Source organism: Pezoporus flaviventris, unplaced genomic scaffold (assembly GCF_033815535.1).
Source record: "Pezoporus flaviventris isolate CSIRO_AGI_PZ_B2104156 unplaced genomic scaffold, CSIRO_AGI_Pfla_v1 ptg000021l, whole genome shotgun sequence".
In the NCBI taxonomy this organism is placed as follows: domain Eukaryota; kingdom Metazoa; phylum Chordata; class Aves; order Psittaciformes; family Psittacidae; genus Pezoporus; species Pezoporus flaviventris.
The window spans coordinates 8285033-8307363 of record NW_026892569.1 but is presented as its reverse complement, the minus strand read 5'-3'; the positions used below and the strand labels follow the sequence as shown (position 1 = coordinate 8307363).

The window sequence follows — 22331 nt, the reverse complement described above, 5'->3', positions numbered from 1 at the left end:
TTTTATTGGTTTTTAAGAACAAGGTTATTCTGCGTTAATAATGGGCATACGTTAGGCTTTAGATAATTGCTTTGTGTAACTTAAGGTTTTGCCTTTCAGCTAAATAAACACTGTATGTGTTCACAGGTGTATTGTCCTCAAGGGCATTCTGCTTCTCAGGGTGGCAGCTGCTGCCAAGGTGTTGCTGATACAGCTCTGTATAATTTATTAGAAACAGGTGCTGGCTTATGATGAAGATAGACAGGAAACTAAAGCAGACAACATGTTTAACCACCATTTAAAAAGTTCAGGTTCAGAAAGACAATGTGTCTGAGATGTTTGGTTGATGTTGCCAGCATCTTAGTGAGAGTTTACAAGCTCCCAGAAATCACCATAAGGAACAGATTGTCCAGGAACTGCAGGAATTGCATTCTAATGAGGATTACATGCGATGGCGCCAGTGCTCATTGATTACACAAATCCTGTCATTTGTAACTAACAAAAAATATAGACTGTATTCCCAGGCTGATGTTAGAAATGACTTTGAAATAAGGTTAATGTCTAGAAGAACTCTTACACTGAGGGATGCTGCGTGGTCCCTAATGCTGCTACATGCATAGGCACGCTGGGTTACTACATACATTTGCAGGATTCTACAATTTCCCTCCCATATTTTACTTTGTGAGGGCTATAATGAATAACTCGTAAGCACTGATATGTCAAAGCAAAAGTGGACATCTGAATCAAATTTACAGAGGAAGGAAGGACACTCCAGAGGAGAGGTCCTCTGCCACCCATAACTTACCCCAAACTATGTAATGCATATGGCAGATGAGTGGGCTACTGTGTTATGTAGTATACATCAGCATAGTAGAGTAAAGGAGCAACAGAGAGCAGGGAGCTGAGATTGGATCCAGTGCACATGGGAATAGGTGGAAAGCCGCCTTTTGACCTCAGTGTGCTTTGGATTAGATCCTAGAAGAAAAAAAAAAAAGAAGAACTTCTTTATTTTCTGTAGCCAAGTTAAACCATTAAAGTTACTTAAATGTCGCATTTTCCTCCCCTCATCTTTCTCTCCCCTCATCCCTTTGCTTTTATTGTAGTTTTAAACATTTTTTTTAAATAAGAAACTTTTAATAGGCATTTGTGAGGTTGTTTATTCATGGACAGCAGTTTGCATATTTTAGCAGGTAATCTCCAGTTTAATCTCTAGTCTCTATAAGATACATATGTAGTAAATAGGCATACTAAATATTTTAAAAAGAAGTTGTTAAAGTGTGCGCACAGTTCTTGAACCTCAGACCTTAAAAATCTCAATGATTTACATTTAAAAAATACCCAAAGGCATTAGACCACATTATGGACTAACAGGCTGCCAAACTTGACTTTTTTTGGAAATGTCCGAGTTACAAGATATGAGTATAAAAAGGCAACTGAAACAACAAAATTTGGTCAAAAAAAAATACTGACCCTAGGCTGAGACCTTGTATGCCAAAAACGTTGACAAAACTTTATACCAACCCCAGCAGGCATGTCATGCTTAATACTGGCAGTACATGGAAAAAATGTTGGCAATTTAATGCTTGTATTAATTTGAAAAACTTCTATGCAGTGGGTATAAGCTTTTACATTTCCATTCCTAATTTATACCAGCCTTCCTTTTCTTTCTCAAGGCATAAATGGTCTACAGTAGTGGTGAGAGAGGGATACAAGGAGAAATCCCCCAAACATATAAACCAATGAAGCCATTTGCCATACCCCACCCAAAGCCGCATACCTGACTTGGAGTGATCACCCCTTCCATCTGATGGATAATTCCATTTTCATGCCATTTACACTTCTGAACTGTTTTTTTTTTTCACGGAGATTTTTCATAGGAAAGCAAACAGTTGAAATAAAAATAAATCTTTTAAAAGAAATATGTGTAGAAAATCTTTATTTATATTGAAACCTCTTCAAATAAATATTCCGTTAACAAACTTGTGTAAAGAATGATAATGTTTTATACCCTACCAAGTGATGAAATACAATGCCACAAAACAAGTGGAGAAATTTGATGATTGATTATTAGACCCCTTAAGCAAATAAATGTGCACAAGTTAATGATAGTTCTTTGCGATGGGAGTTTTGCTGCATGATTAAAGAATGACTAAAAAGACCCCTGTTTGATTACTAAACAAACTAAACCAAACAAGCCCCACAGGATCAACATTGTGGCAGCAGAAGGGACAGGACAGCCCTTCACCCAGTGTTGGCTTCAATCACTGTAAAACACATATTCCCAGTTACACAGCCAGGTTGTGTTCTAGCTAGGTCCTGGAAATAAAGAAAAAGGATAACACAGCCATTAAATATTTCATTATGGCCAATGGCTGTTCTAGGATACATAAAGCCCACCTGCAAGATCTGGGCACACATGCTAACCTTGGTCCTGCTGGTCCTAAACCAAGGCAAATTCACAGGAATTTCTTCCAAGGTTATGGAAACACATCCTACTCAGCTCATGGAGGAAAAACAGCAGGTGCCTTTTTCCAGTATGATTGGACTTAAAAGTTTTGAATGAGATATTTTATTTTGCATCAGGTTAGATGCATCACAAAAAAAATAAATAATCAAAGCCAAAATAGAACACTTCAGTTTTGATGAAGTAAAATAATTCAGCCATCCCAGGATGTTATTTTCACTGACATTTTCTTGGTGAACACTTGGAAATTTTGGAGCTTTGATCCAATTTGGAACAAAGCCATATTTCAAGACCTTGCATGAGACTGATCTTGTATGTTTGACAGAGCTCTAATTTGCATCGTTTTCTATTATGAATGCAAAAAACCCCCAAAGGGTAAACAATTGCTCCCCTGCCTCACTTACTGAGCCTTGTCAAAAGTGAGCTCCACTTGAGCAATAACTGCAGCAAAGTGTACTTTATACCCATCTTTCATAGTTTCATATTCAAGATGTGAAATCTTCATGCTTCTTGCACCCTTCTAATGCCACTGGGTATGTAAAATTTAAAGCTTACCCTTCTTCAGTCAAAACAGAACAACTGAAGGCAGTTATTTATTCCTTCTTTTACCTCCTTTGTTAAACAGGAAGACAGTACATGTAAAAAGACTTTTAAAAAATCAGAAATAGTGACTCTCATGAGGTATCATCAAGGCTATATAAAGTCACAGGCGAAAGGTAAAGTTTTCTGATTAGACAGGCACAGCTGAGTGTGGCAGAAATAAGAGAAGAGTGACTTGAGTTGTCTTGGTGAAATGTGCAATACCCCCCTCCTCTTCAGACCTAATGGAATTCATGGCAACAGTCACAAAGCTTGATTGTGACAAATATCTGAAAGGCATTGCTGAAGAGTGAGAAAATAGTTATGCCTGCAAATGAATGGAAAAGTCAGTCACCCCCAGTCATACACTGAAAATCTGACAGCAGACAAAGAGCAGGCTTTGGGCAACACAAAGCAAGAGGTAGGGACTTCAGACTTCCTGGAATTTAAATAAGGTTACTGAATAATATATATTTATCTTAGAGATCATTCTTAATTTGCCTGATTTGAACTCTTTTGTTGCATTCCCTGCCATGAACTGCTCCAAAAGGCAGGAGCATCTCTTAGAAGCATGGGTGGCTTTACTTGATACTTCAAGCACACAGGGAGCACTGGAAGGGTGTTTTGCTTCATGTATTGGCTAATGCTATGCAGAAGACAAATAGGAATGAACAAATAAGCAGCAGACAAAGAATAACAACCAGCATCTTGGCTTCCTTCAAAGGCTTTGAGACACAAAGAGATTTTTAATAGAGTTAAGGATGCCCTGAACAAAAAATTTCATTCACCTCAGTGGTAAATGTTGACATTGCCATTTTTCTTGAGGCGGTACCTTCAAGTATCATAGAGGTGACTGCTTTTCTTTTGTGATTGAGATTTGCAAATGAACTGCTTCAAAAACCTCCACTACATTTGCACTGAATTTAGGAAAGGGCTCTTGGATTCTGAAGAATGAAAGAAGAGGAGAAAATTAAATAGAAGATGCAGCTCTAATTAAAGTTCTAATCACTATTAAGATTTATGTATTTTAATAATTAAGACTTGTGGAAAGGAAATTGTGCTGCTATTCTCCACCATGACAGAAATTATGAAATCCACTTATTCACCCTTACGTCTCTTCATGGCCATGGAAAGTATAAAACGCTGCCTCTATTTCAATAGCAAAAAGGCGTTTTGCACCTCATGGTGAGGTATGAACAATATTTACTTCTGGATTTGTACATACACAGTAACTAGCTACATGTTTGCAACAGTTCATTTGCCTTAACATGTCTGCAATGTGAAGCTCGTGAATTATGCATATCACTGGTGCCAGTAGTCTTAAAAAGTAATTACAATTCTGAAGTTCATGTCTCTAGACACATGTCTGTCTCTAGAACACCTGTAGAAAAGGCTTAAATCTGAAGATGATTTCAGGAGATCAGATCTACAGGTTTAAATGATTCTGCATCAGATTCAGTGACAGCATAAACAATATAGATCCTTTTTGAAAGCAATAGGCTTTACACCTGCTTATTCCACAGCTTGGTTTACTTCTCAGTGCTTAAGATACTTGAAGAAGAATTTACATTTACACAAAAAAGATGTTCCTTGCAATTTTCATGACTTCTCATGACTCCAAACACATGACAGACATCTTGATACCCAATTGGAATAATTTACTCTTTTGCATAATGACTGAATCACACCTTTGTTTGTTTGGTGTTTTGTTTGTTTGTTTGGTTTTTTTCTTCAACAAAGAATTTGCATTTGTTCTGGGAAGAGTTAAAAATATCTGCACTTTCAATGGATACCTTATAGATTAGACACAATCCTCCTAATGATTTTCCTGTTTCCCTTGTTTGCATTCTAGAATGCAACTATAAAAGTAGCTTTAATTTTTTGCTCTCTACCTAAAGCTATGAAAAGAAGTGATTATAATACTTAAAGAGTAAAAAGATTTTAATACATACCAACCCAGTTTTCTGTTAAGAAGGATGATACCATTCTATAGGTCCCAGTCCATCTTGTCCATATAGAAGTTAGAGTGTGTACTCCATGAGTGCTTATTTACCTAAAGTCAAAAACATCAGACTTTTCAGAGGATCAATCCAGATAAATATGTTTAAAGCACTTGTGAGACATACTTTATGAACAGAATAATACGTTAGAAACATGACAGAATTAGTTACTAATTATGCAGTTAACACAAATAGCATGGGAGGAGGAGGGACATTTCTATATCATACTCTTTAAGTTCATAGCAAATGAGGTTACCTTACACTAGTTTTTATTTATCTTATTTTCATGATGGAGTTTGGGCCATCATTACCAAAAAAGGGCAGCAGAGAGTGGGAGAAAGTGATTAATTCATGATTTACTCTGCTTTTTTGCTCAGGTAGGAACAGTAAGACTGAGTTTATGTTCATCTGTTTTGTAGCAAAGTATAATTGAAGCATAATTCCAAAAAAGCATAATAAATCATAATTCCATGCAAACATGTCTTTGAAGTTTGTTTGCATGGAAACACCACCAACAGTGGTGGTACAAGGAGTCCAGAGTGGTAGTGCTGATGGTTGGAGCTTCAGCATTTCTGACATACAGAAATACCACCAGCACATCAAGCGCTTGCATGATCTGTCACTGAGAACATGCCCAAGGAATTTCAGAGATCTACCAACTGCCATGCTCTTAATGGCTTAATACAATCTCTAGCTCTTTATTCATGCTGACTCTATAAAGCTACACACCTCTTGTCCTTATAGTGGCTAAGACTTTTCCTGGAAAAAATTACATTCAGAACAGGTCCCTCCTGTCTGGAAACCTACGTTTTGGTCATAGTCCACAGAGGTGGCAAAAACTGCTTAAAAAAACACCCCTCTGATGTCTCATCTTTCTTTCTTTTCTGGTTGATTCAGAAACAGAGCAGAAAGAACCAACCTGAAATTACACCAGCAGGAACAAAGTACTCCAGAGACTATTGTGCTGACAGATCTGTTTCGAAATGCTGCAAATTCTGGCTGGGTCCCATTGCTCTCCAAAAGCTAAAAAGAGCAGATGTCCTGAAGTGGCTGAGGAGCATGATGACTCCCCTATACCACAGGATCACCAGATGTCTTCTGCAAACAGCTTAAAGATTGCTTCTCAGCGCTGGGCCAGAGGAAAGAAATAAGGATCTGGCATGGCTTTAGAAATTATTTTCCTCATAAGTGCATCCTGTGGTTTTTCTTTTCTCCAAAAACACAGTCCTGTTTGAAAATAAAGCCTTGAAAATGTACAGGCAGATATGAATATGCAGCCTCCCTTTATTTCAACAATTTTCAGGGCTGGTCCTTCTGCAAAGTTGGTTCCTAATCTGGAAGGATCCAGTTTTCTCTTGGCTGTCTGACCCAAATGTCATTAATTCTAGCTGAAAGTGCAAAGACCTTGGAGTAAGGAAGACAATTACCTCTAAGTGCTGGAAAAAGAAAAGAGGGTGGGGAACAGTCCTCAAAGGAATTAGAAAACAAAGTGAAATAGAATTGAGACAAAGAGACCATAGGATGCCACCCCTGTGGGACAGTGAGAAATGGAGGAGAAACTCAGTCCATTCTCAGCAGATATTACTCCAAAAAAACCCAAGAAACCTTGTTATACCTGGACTCCCAAGCTGGGTTTCTTCTGTCAGGTACACCACTGCTGCCCAGCCCACTGCAGCCTAGGCTAACACATACCAGCACACACCAGGAGGAAATCAGATCAGCAGTTTTCTTTCCAAGCACTGTCCTGTCACGTCCATCTTCTCCACGTGTCAAACATTATGTCTGAAGCATCAAACGAGAGCAACTCACGAAAATAATAAAATCCATGAAACTGTGACTGATAAGACAAAAATGCAGCGTTAGCTCTGAGTGTCCACAGTGAAGTTTTCAAAGGCCTGACTGCTGACTGAAAATATCCACTCATCTTCTCCCAGTTTTGTTTGGAATGGGTTTGACAATTGGGGTGATATTCCTTTGTCAAAACAAGCCTTTTGTTAAGTGTTTAACAGGCACTTTAGGGATTCTGGCAAAATGCTAACTTCTTGTACAGTTTATTTGGAGGAGAAGTCTACATTTTATCAGAGGATCTATAAATTGAGATGAGAAAACAGTTTACTCTTGCTGTTTCTTTTGGTTTCCTGATTCACGAAAATCGAAAATGGGATAAAGGGAATCTAAACAAAGAAAAAATGTTTGAAAATTTAGATCAATGCTAGAAATTTTTAAATGTACATAATTAAATACATGTCCATATGGACACCAGTTGTTGGTTGTTTATTTATTTATTTAATACAAATATTACATTTACACACATTTCTACATGCAATATTCATGTATGTGTCTTACAATACAGTTCAAAGACAGATGGGACAGCATTCCCATGCTGACTACTGAAGTAGGAAGAACTGGACTTTAAATTGCCCGTTGTTCCCTAGGAGGGCCACCATACCACACCACTTCTAAAGCATGCTGTACACGCAAACCCAACACACAGAGTCTTATAAATTTGGGGGTGAGCACAGCCAGCATGATCCTTGTCACCTCACTCAGTGCCTTCTGGATTCTGAGGTGCGTGCTTGCCTTGACAGTACCATGTAGCATTGTTTCAAAGCTCTGGAACACAACAACCTCCCAAAGTAAAAAAGAAACCAACCAACCAACCAAAAAAAGCATATTTCATGGAAGCAGGAATTTCAAATGGATTTGACCTAAGGGATCCACTGACATGAATGGGAGCACCATCTCCACCTCACAACTGCTTCAGCAAGTGAGTGGCTGGTCCTGTTAAAAGGGGAACATAAGCAGGCCTGAAATCATTATAGTGAATCAGAGTAACCATTTTTTTCAATAAATTAATTTTAAAACCTGTAATTAATGACTTATTTTGCGTTCAGTTAAAGCAAAAGGTACTTGTAAATACAGCTCTGATACCTGAGATCATCACAGGAACAGCATGACTGGTGATGAGCTGTTTGTTTTAAAGATGGCAGGCATGTTCCTGGTGCAATAACAAGACAATATGTATAAATACCCCATAACATAATTTCTGCATAAGATATTGAAGAGGTCTAAGTAATATTTATTCTTCTCTGTGAAAGAAGTTCTTATAGGCATCTGAATGAAAGAAAAACTTCCCAGAAAACAAAGACACTATTTTTTTTTTTTACTTTACTTGATCCACCCAAGAAGAAATGTAAAAAAAAAAAGAGTCGTAAAGTAGTTGTCACTTTGAAATTTTCCAGTTTTAATTAACTTCCAGAGTCCAGCAAAATTTGTCAGACTTTCCCTTTGAAAATAAGGCGGGTTAATCCTTCAAGGCAGATTCCCTGTGTTGTTACTACAGCTCTAACCCAAAGTTCTGTTAAGTAACAGGGTGAGGCTAGGTGTGCTTCATATGCTTTTGAAGCTGGTGGAAAGACTCTTATGGTCTTCAGTGGGCTCTGACTCAAACTCATAATTCTAATTTTAAGCTCATTTATAATTATAATTTATAATCTTTTCCTCCATTTGTTCCACAATTGGCTTTTCTTTTTTCTTTCTGTTTTAATCAGAAGACACAAAGAGAAGTATTGTACCCCTCTCATGTTTATTAGTCCATGAAAAACACCTTTTCACCAACTTTTGGATAAGACTATGTATTTTCATTAGAAGAATGCGAAAAAGATCAGAGACAAAGAAAAGCTAAAATAAAGCTGCAAGGGGGACTCAGTAGCTCACGCAAAGAAGAGGATGTGTGCTAAGACAAAACAGCTAAGATGAAAGAGAACATAAAGAACAATAGGTAAAAATTCAGAATTTCATTTCCTTGGTTGGAACATTATTGAAGTCTTGAACTAGATTTAAATTAACATCAACAATGGCAGAATCCGACTAAGACTGGCCTTAAACAGTAGGTCTAGCCCTAAACTGTGTCTTCTGAGAGATTTTAAGAACTAATCCCTCTTGGCTTTGTCAGTCCTTATTTCAGGAATAAAAGCTGCGCCAAAAGCTCTGGAACTGGTGGACTCTGCAGAATCTGGTGGAAATGGCTGCTATTCTCAGAGATTTGCTTTCTTAACAAAGGTTCTCTTTTAAGAATGATACTTGAAAAAGACTGATATCCCAACAGAAATTGCCATTAAAAAAGTGATCTTGGGGAGGAGTGGGGTTATGCAACTTTAAAGCTGAGATCTACAAGCTGCAATGTGAGGACAACAGTCCAGTGCAGGCTGGTAATGTGATTTGGCAAAGATGCATATCAAGTCTTTTGGTCTTGGCTGCACACTCATTATACACCCAGTGTGCTGTATGGGGAAATAACTGAAATGGGTTTGGCATATAAGAGTCAAGAAAGCCCAGGTGACTGGAGATTCCATAGATAAGTCTACATAGTTTACAAAGGGAAAGCCTTTGGCATGCTAGATAATATTTGAGATTAATTAACAGTTTGTTTAATAAAGCTGCAGCCAGACATCTTTAATCCAAACACTTTCGTAGAGTACATTTATATGCAGAGCTGTGGGCAATTACCAAAAGCATTATTCCATAATAAGAAAACAAAACTCATTTATGAAATAATATACATGTGTTAATACATGAAAACAAAGAATAATATACACTTATACATAACATAAAAATAACTGTACATGCCAGACACTTTTGACAAGATCTCCTGGACATTTAAAAGCCACAATAAACATCTGTTTTATATCTGAATGCCAAGCCTTAAAAAAAATGCTCTCTTGTTAAAAGTCCAGCTCCTTATTTTAACTAAATTACCAGGTGTTTATAAAATATCATTCTCTTGTGAAGCTACAGTAAACAGGAGAGATACAAAACGCAGTAAATTGAGAACGTAAGCTTCAGCTGTCAGGATATCATTGGCAAGCTTCAAGCAGCTATGTTGGTATGCATCAGTGCAGTAATATAAGTATACTGACCATTTGCACGAAAAGTGAATGAGTTTAGGAGAATAAGAATTACCAAACAACTCATGTTCAAACAAAGGAAAAAAAGGGCAATGGAAAAGGAAACAAAGAGAAGCTTAAGGTGAGGGTGGTTTATGATCTTTATTGGAACGTACTAGAATAAATGCTCTGGGGTGTAAAATAACACCATTCGGCACAGAATGGATTAAATTCCATCAGAACATCTTTTCTGATCATTTGATTACATATGAACAGTGTTTGCGATATTACATCTTTTTTTTTGGCAGAAAACGCCAAAACAGAACACAGCATTGCTGTACAACATGGAAAACCTTCTCTCACTTGTATATATGTACATATACATATATCAAATTAGACAGTGATCTGTACAAATTAGCAGTGAAAAAAATGTAGACATATGATAAGGAAAGCTAAGGAAATATATTTTACTAAGAAAAATAATAGAGTTTGGTTTTGGTTTTATTTTCAGAACCATATTGTCTTCCCTGCAATTCCTTAAAATAGTATGACTGCATTACTGGATTGCTTAAATAAATGTTGTTATGAATATTATAGATAAGACAGAGATAATATATAGTGTATTTAGACATATGAAGACACACACTCTAATAATTAGCATTTAAAGAAAAAAAAGATGATATATTCATCTATTCATGACACGATGATAATAAACTCCCTTGCATCACGTTGCCCAGGAAATCACTGTTAATTTCCTTTTATTAGAGATGAATATTTTTATATCACAGAGCTCTTGCACTATAAATCCAATGATTGCTAGAAAACAGTAGAAATATACAATGTTGCCAAAAGCCAAAGGGAGGAAGAAGAATGATCACAGTAATTACAGGTCAGTTAGTCTGGCATAAGTCCCAAGCAAAGCAATGGAAAAGCTGATAAGGGATTCAGTTAGTATAAAATAAAAGGAAGACAGCATAATTGGTGCCAGTCAAGACATCTTTATGGAAAAATAAGTCTTGTCAAACATTTTGATGTTTGTGTCCTATCACTACAGTCCCTAATGAAGAGTTCATTCCCAGCATCCCTATAGGCCCCCTTCAGATCCTGGAAGGCTGCTATGAGGTCTCCACGCAGCCTTCTCTTCTCCAGGCTGAACAGCCCCAACTTTCTCAGCCTGTCTTCATATGGGAGGTGCTCCAGTCCCCTGATCATCCTCGTGGCCCTCCTCTGGACTTGTTCCAACAGTTCCATGTCCTTTTTATGTTGAGGACACCAGAACTGCACACGATACTCCAAGAGAGGTCTCACAAGAGCAGAGTAAAGGGCAGGATCACCTCCTTTGACCTGCTGGTCACTCTCCTTTTGATGCAGCCCAGGATACAGTTGGCTTTCTGGGCTGTGAGCACACACTGAAGCCGGCTCATGTTCAGTTTCTCATCGACCAGCACCCCCAAGTCCTTCTCCACAGGGCTGCTCTGAATCTCTTCTCTGCCCAACCTGTAGCTGTGCCTGGGATTGCTCTGACCCAGGTGTAGGACCTTGCACTTGTCATGGTTAAACTTCATGAGGTTGGCATCAGCCCACCTCACAAGCGTGTCAAGGTCCCTCTGGATGGCATTCCTTCCCTCCAGGGTATCAACCGAACCACACAGCTTGGTGTCATCGGCAAACCTGCTGAGGGCACACTCACTCCCACTGCCCATGTCACCAACAAAGATGTTAAACAAGACCAGTCCCAACACCAATCCCTGAGGGACACCACTTGTTACTGGTCTCCAGCTGGACATTGAGCCATTGACCACAACTCTTTGTGTGCGGCCATCCAGCCAGTTCTTTATCCACCGAGTGGTCCATCCATCAAATTGATGTCTCTCCAATTTAGAGACAAGGATGTTGTGTGGGACAGTGTCAAACAGTTTGTACAAGTCCAGGTAGATGACATCAACTGCTCTACCCCTGTCCATCCATTCCGTAGCCCCATCATAGAAGTTGTTGCATGTGGTAGCATGTGCCAGTTTCCTGCCTGATGTTGCCCTTGCTCAATGTGTGGAGTCAAGCTAACCATTGTCAGGTGGAGCAAGAAGGAAAAGAGGCCAGAGGACCACAGCAGGGAAACAGGAAGAAACAGGAATGAAATCCTGAAGGCAGTGGCAAAGCCCCACTAACTTCAGTAAGGATAGATTCTCCATGTAAGATCTGCAAAGAAACCAAAACCTAGGAAACCCCTGCAGAGTTTATGTTCAAGTAGGACATGTATTATAAGACATGCACATAAAATCTGAATGGAGATTAGTGTCCTAAAATCTGAAATTAAGACCAGAGTAATGGACAGGTTCAACTCTATTACAGACACAGTTTTGGGGGGATTTGTGGCAAAATATATAGACTGATTCCTTAACGTTACAGCAGGAGATCTGAATCATTGTGCATTCCAAGTCATACTAAACAACTAAGTCTAGTCCCAACAGATTTTGTGTGCGTACATCACAACACAGATGCTTTCAAGTCTCAGGTCTCTTGGGAACACTATATGTTTTGTCTGCTTTGTTTCTTAATGATTTGCAAACCTTTAAAACTTGGCTGTGTTGCTACTTTGCTTGTGGGTTCAAGAAAAGACAAGAATCCATAAACCTTTGATCCACATGCTACAAATGTACTAGAAAAAAAAAAGAAAACACAATGCTGTCAACAGGAAGATAAAATGGTTGGTTTGTATGAATGGGGAAAATTAGTTCCAAGAAATGTGATATGGGAATTGTTTTAGGTTTTTTCTTTCTGGAAAATCTATTTGTTTGCAAGAAAAACTTTTCTGTGAAGTATTTTAAAGAACATTTTACATCAGATTAAATCACAAGTATACTTTTTCTGGTCTCACCATAGAACTGAGACAGGATGTTGAGTTTCATGGATAGCTGCGGGAAATTTTTTTAAATGTCATTAATGTTTTTATTAGCCATAGTTTTAATAATCTAAAGGATTATTAGATCTCAACCACTACATTTTTACATATCACATTTCAGAAAGTATGGGCTATGATTTTTGCAAATCTCACTATGAGGAACCCAGCCTGCCAACAAGAGAAACAGAAAAGATGCTTTCAGAGGCACCTCTCTTTTAATAGTGAATTTTATCCAGCAGAACATGGTACTGTGCACTAGGCGACTGCTTAATTATCTGGTCCAGCTGAAAGGCAGTGACTATCTGAGGATGGCAATTTTCCTTGACCTCATCAAGATGGCTTTGAATTCAATCTTAAAAGCTCAGCTTTCTGGTGCAAACCAGTTGTCTTGGCTCCCTCTATGGTCAAAGGAAAGGAATAGGCACTTCTGGATGGCAACTGATCTCATTAATATCAGCTGCCTATCTTTGGTGGATTAACACATCTTGATCCCCAGTGACTACAGAAGAAACCTCTATGAGCAACTTAGACTGGAACTCAAACCTTCAACAGTCAACACCAGGTGAGATGAATTATAACTAGGGGTACAGCTGATATGTATATTTAAAGCCAAAGTATAACTGTGCCCATTAATTCAGTCACATGGGTCAGGTTTCAAAAATCCAGATAAGCACTGGAGATTTGAATCAAGCTTTATAAATATCCATTTCATATTTGTGTCAAATGTAGCTTTAAACTGAAATGTGAGAGCCTTATACATATATTAGAGCAGAGTTATGAAAATCAATAGCTGAGAGGGCAAAATGAGGGGTGTATTTTATAGCTTTCCCTTGGGTCAAGGGAGGCATGGAGCAAGCTTGTAGTTTGCATTATGCCTACAGCCCTCTCCAAGAAAATGGGAGGATGGTTGTTCTCAGTTTTTCAGCTTTGGTGCAGAGTCTGCGTAAGCTATAATTTGAAAGTAATTGTGGTAATTGCTGTAACTACAAAAGTTAACACACACAAGCTTAATTTTGTTCACATAAAACTGTGCCAGTAATGGCACCATTCATCATTTTCTGTTAAAACAGTAACAGGTGTTAATCTCCACTCAGCAATGGGTGCAATGCAAGTGAGCAGTAAGCAAAGTGCCAAAATAACCCCACCACCAGAGCTATCACAGAAAAAACAATTTCTAATAATATCTCTGTAATTGGACTCAACTGAGAGTGAAAAATTATTTGACTTTTTAGTGACGGGGATTGTTAATGAACCCATTTTTTCTCTTCCACCTTGATTACCTTTCTGCAGGAAGATTCATTTTAGCTCTGTACAATGTAGTCTGGAGTAATAGATGTCCAGCTGCTGCAATCTTGTTGGTCCTCCCACTTGCAGAAAAGTAATCTTTTTTTTTCCTTTTTTTCTCTTTTGATAGGCTGCTGAACTCCTACCAGGTTTTCAAACATAATGGAAAAGAGTGCAGAGTAGAATTTAAATAGGACTGTAACAGCAGTTTTGCTATTTTTTTAGTTTCAACAGCAACCTTATAAGATTTTTAAGTGCCTTGCACATCCTGTCCTCCCAGGTTTCTGGCTGTTATCTCTAAGATACCCTTGGCACTTGCCACACAATGATATCTTCTAGACCAAGAGGATAGCCAAAATCTCCAGTGTGTTTTGTTTGTGCAAGCTAGTTCATCCAACAGCACTCAATTTCTCTACAGGGCTGATTTTAAGCATGTAACAAAACATTATCCATTGAGTGTATACATAGACTAGTGTAATGCGCAGTTAGCTCATGCTATGTATTTAGGGAGAGTTCAAAAGGTAATGCCAGGTGCATTTGCATGGTTTTGCCTAAGTAAAAGCATGTGTTTGTGCTGTCTGATGTCCACACTTCAGTTACAAAAAGGCTGCATCTAACTGTGTGCAGCCAAAACCCATTTTGATTCAAAATAAAGTCCATGATCCTGGTCTTGTCTGTCCTATAGCACACACTGCAATATTTAGTAAAGAGCAAGGTTGTCTGCATGATCTAGCTCTTGCTCCAGCTGATGAGGGTACTTACAGCCGTGTCTGGAGTAACTGAGTCAGGTAAATGCTAGCACAATACATGCTCAGTCAGAAAAATCAGGTGAAATGATGGAAAGACTTTTTTAGGCAGGAAGTTGCCTCAAGGTTCAGCAGATGAGTCAGCATTTGGGTAGCTCCATGCTTCTGAAAATCTGATGGGTAAAGAAAAAGAAGAGCATAATAGAAGAGATTAAAACAATTTTCCAAAAGCAATTCATCATAAGTAAATCTCAAAGTATCTTACAATGGAAGGCCTATCTTTCTCCCTTTTACAATAGGGCAAATTGAGTCACAGAGAAAGGATATGACTACATATATAAAATTTTGACTACATTCTTCAGAGTTGCAAAGGATTTCCTCCTAATATTGATGTTGTGTTTTCTAAAGATGACCAGAAATCAGAACTTCCAACTCAATGGCTCTTCTGGAAAAAAAAATTAATTATTGCGAGGCTTAAACATGAGCTGAAACATTAATATATATATATATATATATATATGAGACTGAAAGCCACAAAACATTATGGCTTACAGCCAATGAAATATTCTATTTTGAATGTTCTTCATCATTGTGTTATGCTATAATGTTAAACAGGTATAATTAGTAATATGGTCTAAAAATCCAAGAGGATTAATTAAAATGATAAAACATTTCATATTGTAATGTCTTTCTTATTAAAAGAAATTGAAAGAACAGTGTAGGTCTCTCCGCATCAGCATTGTTGTTTATATAAGCACATTTCTGCAAAATAATTCGACTGTGAAACACTACTCTTCATAGAAAAGGGTTCAGTTTAAACTTTGTCTGAAGTCTTGTGTGTGTTGATATTATATTGGGTGAGTTTTATGCTGTGGAATTACTGTCATGTCCAGTGACATCAGCATAGACCATGCCATTAATTTAGGGTTCACCTCTCAACCACAAGTTTAACTTTCTGGGTTGAAGGGTTGGAGAAACTTGTTCATGTTGCTAACATACGATGAATGGAGATTTAGGCTGTTGAAGCATAAGTGCTGTTTGGAAAAGTTGTGCTATTTACATTATACACAAAACTCTCTGATACACAGAGATATGGATGAATTGCTATGTATACATCTGATATAAATACACCACATTAAAATACTGTGTACTCTATATCTGCTTGTCAAAGTGAAATCTTGTAAGACAAAATTTCAGGTAACAGTTGCACACAAATGCTTCAACCAAGCAGTGTGCTTTGAAGAACGAATTTTGTCCTAAATGGCAAAAGGAAGATGGCTGTTAACAGAGGAGCCTTAATTTATCTAAAGCTGCTGTAATACAAACTAAGCTACATATTTGCTGTCAACAACATCAGTGTCTGAAGATGCATGCAGTGATACAGAAGCAGAAGGGAGAAGCGCAGCTGGCTCAAGCATAGCTGGCACCTCTCTGGGAATGTGCCAAAACTCCCCCTGCCACACACAAATCTCCTGGTGCTGGAGAGGATCAAGAATCCAGGACTAAACACTGGCAGCTACTTATCAGCAAATGAGTTAGGGACACAAGATATATAAGCATATAATTACATTTTTTTAATTCCCCAAATACAGACTGCTGGTGCACACAGCACTCTTGGACAACCAGAAAGGAATTGTGTAGACTTTCTGACTGCTGGATAGAAAAGCTGACATAGTCACAATGATGGCATTTGAAAAAAATCACAAACATAGCAAGTAGCTTAGAGGAAGGCTTATAGGAAATATAAGAAAGAAAAAAAGAAATCATTGCGGTGGAAACACATTTTTTTGAGCATAGGTGTCTAATAAATAACCCCAGGTCTCTTGATTTTATTAATGCATGGCCCCTGGTCATACCAAGGCAGTGTCTAGGTATGTCATAGGCATACAGTTTGACGTATTATTAGCACTGAACCTATTGACATACAAAATAGATGTTCTACATGCTTCAAATACTGAGCTTCTGTGCATTGAAAAATTCAGCTGGTTTTAAAGTATTAGCGAAAACCAACCTTTGTGCAGCATTACTTCTGGTGTGAAGTGATGTGGCTTCAGTTTCAGTGAAGTGGTGCCTGCGTGGAGCAGCTGGCATGTCTGATCTTCACGCATGGTCTCCCCTTGATTTTGCTGGACTTGGGATCAGCTGCAGAGAGCACATGTATTTGGGTAATGGATCTGCCTCATTTGAAATTTCAGGCTTTGAGAAAGACCGGCAGCTAAGCAGCGCACCCAGAAACTTTAGCAGGAAATGGAAATTTCCGCAACACACAAAAAAATGTGCATGGGTTATGTTTTTCATATGAATATAATCAGATATTGTAGATATTCCTTCACCTGTCTGGCTGATCTTTACACATTAATCAATGAGTGAAGGCTTTCCCAAGTGATCCTGGTTTTGTTTGTTGGTTTTTTTTTTAATTAATTAATTTATATTTAAAAGAACTCTGAACTGTAAAATCAACCCATATCTTTCTTTTATCATAGATCTTATTTAGAACCTCTTATCAGTACTGAAGATTTTAAAAGGAGAACTAAAAAAATTTCTTATTGTGCTTGAGAAAATCATTAAATGCAAAAAATGTAAATGACAGAGATAGCCTTACTGCTGACAAACCAAGAAAACCCAGGAAATGTAAATTCTACAATCCCTTTCAAGAAAAGACACCCTCCACCCCCCCCAAAAATAATAAGAAGAATAGGTCATTGCTCATTTTTACCCAATACTCTATTAACATAAATTGCATGGTAGTGGAAGGGTGCGTTTAAATAGCATACTATGGTAAGCACACAACTTTTAGCTTTATAATTATTTTTAATAAAGGAGTTTTAAATGCCTGTAATTTTAGCTGTTTATTTCACAATTTGCATACTTTTCTTATGCCTTTTAACTGCTGAATTTGTTTTGCCAATTATTATTTTTTTTAATAATAGGTTTCTGTGCACAGGTAGATTAAATAAAAGAAATTATGTGTGGGATGCGAGTTCTTATTACACAAAATGTTTCTATCCCTCTGGCTTTAGAGATAACTTTCTAAACATAAATTGCTTCAATAATTAGTTTTCCTGAATATATTACATATTATTGCATAAATTTGCGGGGAGCATTTATTGTCAGAAACACAGAAAACATATACAGAGAGTCCTAGAATTCACAAAACTGTTTAGTTCAATTTAAAATAAAACAACAATATAATCATTTTGTACAGTTCTGAACCTTTTCAGCTTGGATATGTTTTAATGCTTTGTTTTTTATGACTAAGTCATCTTTAAAAAAAAAATAATATAAGTTGCATGTTTCTTTATGCCATTGTGGCTTAGCTCTTCAAATGGGGTAGTTCTAATTCAACAATTGCACTGACTGTCCTTTACATGTCTTAAGACACAAGTACAATTTTGCTTCATTTCTCATTTTACCATTTGCAACAGTTCAATGGATCCAAAACTTATAAAATTAAGAAAAAGAAGTCTTTTTTTTTTAATTAATTTATTTTTATTTTGACCATTGCACCTATTTTTATTTTTTTTTGGCAGAGTGAGGTTTAAACTTGAGCTGAAGGAAGCCCAGTGCCACACAGCTGGTTGCGGCAGCGGCCAGACCATTGCTGCCCATAGGAGAGTAATGTCCTGCAGAGCCCCACACGGCAACTTTGCTCTACCTCAGCATGCAAAAAAGAAATTGATAAACTGAAATAGAATTACAGAGAATTTAGTGACAGAAAAGAAGGAAGATGTTATTAGATACAGAAATTTGGGAGGGAAATGAAGTAACATTGAGGACCCTTATTTAGCCTACTGGAGTCAAATGGTTACCCGACAGAAATCCATGGTAACTTTTCAACAGCCTTCTGTGGGGCCTGGATTTCATCTTCTCCAGCCATGAATGCCCTACAGGAAATATTTTTGTCTGTGAGAAGAGAAAAGAAAAAAAACAATGCAAGTATTCCTAGCACACACAGTGAATGGATTAATGACATTAAACCCTTCAGAATACAATTAAATCCTGCATTTTATTTTTAAAAATAGAGCAATCATGTTGATATGTGCATCTAAGGCATTTCTTCCTTTTTCTAAGAAAAAATAGTGCTCGATGACATCACCTAACAATGCATCGCTTCTCAGGGTCTTGTGCAGAATCTTAATGTTTACACTAACAACATAATTTAAGAAAGTATCTTATGTAAATCCTTGAATCTCCTAGGGTCTAGGAATGAAATGTAATGCTAATTTGATTTAGTAATTTGTTCTCTCTCCCCAGAAACACACAATTACTGCTTTTGAAAGGCTTTTTTCTTTTTCCATCACGCTAGGACTAAATTGAAAGTTGAGTCGGCAGCAAAGCCCAGGCTGGGAACATAGCAGACCTCTGCTACTCAGCCTGTTACCGGCCAGAACATACAGTGCTGGGAGATTTATTTCTGAAGACGGAATGTTCATTATCTTTTTTTTTTTTTCCTTACAAAAAATAGAAACAAAATAAGTCTTCTTGAAATTCCATAGTTGCAATAATCTGAACATGAAATGTGAGCTGAAAGTAATGTGCCTCTCTGTGTGTCTAGAAGAGAGAGGGCTTGTTAGCTGTATGCATGTCTGTTTGCAGGAGAGAAAGGGGGAACTTGTGTATGTGTGTGTGTACAGTAGTGTAGAAATAGTTCATCAAATGAGTGGTTTCCTGTTCTGATCTGTAGATTTTCTTTCTTCCATGAAAGGAAGTGGAGATAATTGATCTGCCTTCCATCAGCACATAAAAGAGATTGTCGGCAATTTGCTTTCTGCAGGGCTACTTAAATACGTGGTGATGTAGCAAGCAGAAAAGATCACCCACAAATTCTGCAGCAGTCACATATTCATGGTAGGCACACCCAGGGCACTGATACATTCCGTCATTTGCAAAGTATGACCTTTCTTTCTCTCCCTCTTTCTTCTCCTCTAAGGATACACGCTGTCCCTCCAGGTTCTGCAGTCTGGGTTTGATTAAATAATTATAAACTTCAAGCAGCAGATCTATCATTTACATTCCTGAACATGCCAACATGTGCCTTTTGTGGGGATGCCAACCAATACCAAAGCTTCTCTCATTATTGTCATTGAAAATACAGTGGTTCAATGTTTGTGCTATTTCCTGGATTTTGGCGATATAATGCTGCCCAGCAATTTGCTGCTAGTGCCAACAACACTAAAGAACTTCATAATAAATCCTTTCTATATTTACTCAGTCCACCACTGTGTCACTGAAATTAGCATTTTACGATCTTATGCTCCAAAGCACCTATTTTCTTTCTTTTAACTCCATGCTATTATGAATCCTAACAGAAAATCCATCAAAGCATGGCTTGCTTCAGCTTTTCTGTATAACGATTGCTGTCAGTCATGTTTGTTTTCTGAAAGCATGTGAAGTTTGTAGCTTCATGGTAGATGACAGTAAAGATAAACCAAACTAACAAACAAGATGGAGTGTTTAATTTAGAGACGTTACAAAGAGATTGACTTAAAATGTCGGCTACTCCCACTTCATGAAGGCTAAAGTAACCGAAGACAAAATTTACAAACAGAGAAAGATAGCACAAAGTAACAGGACGATATCCTTCTCTGACATCCAAATGGGCCAACTTCACTCATCTGAGTGACAGGCAGCGTGAAGAGAGAGGTTTTGACTCCACTGAAATGTCGTGCTAATGGAATAAAATGATAATCAATGCAGGGGCTTTAGCAAAGTGCAGCTCTCAGGAATACTCCAGCCAATTCATTACAGAAACTGTGAGATCGTTGGGGCTCAAATACTGTCATTATCTGGGTAATCCAGCCCTTTGCTTAAAATGGTATGGAAGAGAATAAAACAGTGCCTTTTGCACTGAAATCCTCAGATGGGCACTCCTGTGAACCCTGAGTTTGGGGTCCTGTCCAGGAGGTCGATATGGGGCCAAATTCCACTCATTTGGGGTGGAATAGGGAAGAACCGAGCCGGGGAGCAGTTGGTATTTAAAAGACTGAGGAAAAAGTGAGAAGCAAGGATTTTCTAGGAAAAGGAAGAACAGCTTTGGTAGAAAGGAGAGAGAGAGAAGAGAGAGTTTTGCAGTGGGGAAAGTGAAAACAATGCTTTTGGGAAAGAGGAGTATGACTGGAGAAGAGGAGGCCTGTGAAGAGACACACTGTGAGACCCACAGTAGTTTTATTTCTTGCTTGCTGAAATAAGCAGAGGTTGGGTTTTTTCGACTAGCAAGAAAAGCATCATTGCTATCCTTTCACCACCCCCAGCAAGCTCAAAAGATTTTGCTGAATATTCTGGCAAAATAAATACCCCTCATACCCTAGAACAGAGTATTTTGGAAATGTGCATGCGTGCACGCGTGGAGTCACGAGGCTGGGAGGAAGCTGCTCTGTAATCTTAGCCCTCATGGCAAAAGCAGCTCCCACAGCACTGTGTGATGTGGGTGCACGCAAGCTGAGTTACAAGCTTTCCCAGACACAACCCATCGTTATGAAAATCTCACGGCAGAAGTCATTGAGCCTGTCCTGTCATGCCCCCTTACAGCGGTAGGAATGCCACGGTTGCACCAGAGCATGAGGGCCACTGCAGGGACCCAAGAGGAGAGGCCACGCTTTGAAGGATCTGTTCGAGCATTTTCATTAATCACAGGGTATTTTGAATAACAAGGATGCTTGCAAGGAAAGTAAGATACTGCATGGCAAAAAAAAAAACCCACTATCTGATTTACAAAATGAAACCCACCGTTATTTGTCTCAGCAGCTTGCAGTCCCGACACCCCCCTCCTTTCGGTGGAGGCCCGCAGGGTTTACAGCAGGGTACCAGCCACCAGAGGACACTGCGGCTTCTCCGGGAAAACAGTGCTCTGGGCAGCACGGGAGCACCGACAAGCGACTAAGCCGAAGGAATCCTAAGGCTGAAAACCAACCTGATCTTCAGGTCAGACCTAGAGCTATTCTGTAAACACCTTCCAGGACATGATCTATGGTTTGCTTTTCATGAGACGATCTACAAAGCAGGGTTTTCTTGTATTGTGTTGTACGCCCTTGGACTAAGCCACCTATTAAGCTGCTTGCTTAAGCGTGGTAATGAGACAGGCACATTTGATTACAACAGATAGAATGTTTCAGCTGGTTGAATTGTTAGGGCAGTAACCCAGCTTTTACTCTGCTTTGGAGTTTTGACATATTCATGCAGCAGTAAGTGCTTTTTGTAACTTTAGGACCCCATGGGTAATGGCAGGGCACAGAAAACAATGAAGACAGGAAAGAAAAATGTTAATGCAGTGCTGTTTGCATAGACAGCTAGCTGTGTAGCTGTATATGTGGTTAGCTATATGTCAAATGTCACACATGCATTAGGTGAAAACATGGGACCAGGTATACAAAACTGTCCAGTTGGTGCCTCTGCTGGGGTCTCTCCCCTGGTAGAGGCATTCAAACTTCCAAAAACTCTGGGAACTCAGCATATAAAACAGCAAAATGAAACGAAAAAGAATCCAAACAACAAAAC

The 22331-nt window shown here is 38.4% G+C and overlaps 1 long non-coding RNA gene across 1 annotated transcript; it reads right to left on the bottom strand.

Annotated features, from left to right (window-relative positions):
* Positions 1-14413: 14413 nt before the first annotated feature.
* On the bottom strand, positions 14414-21117 carry LOC133270733 (uncharacterized). Its single transcript, XR_009743893.1, has 3 exons — positions 18647-21117; positions 16849-16979; positions 14414-15010 (listed from the first exon to the last, which is right to left on the bottom strand). It is a non-coding gene; the product is annotated as an uncharacterized LOC133270733 (long non-coding RNA).
* Between the last annotated feature and the right edge of the window lie 1214 nt (positions 21118-22331).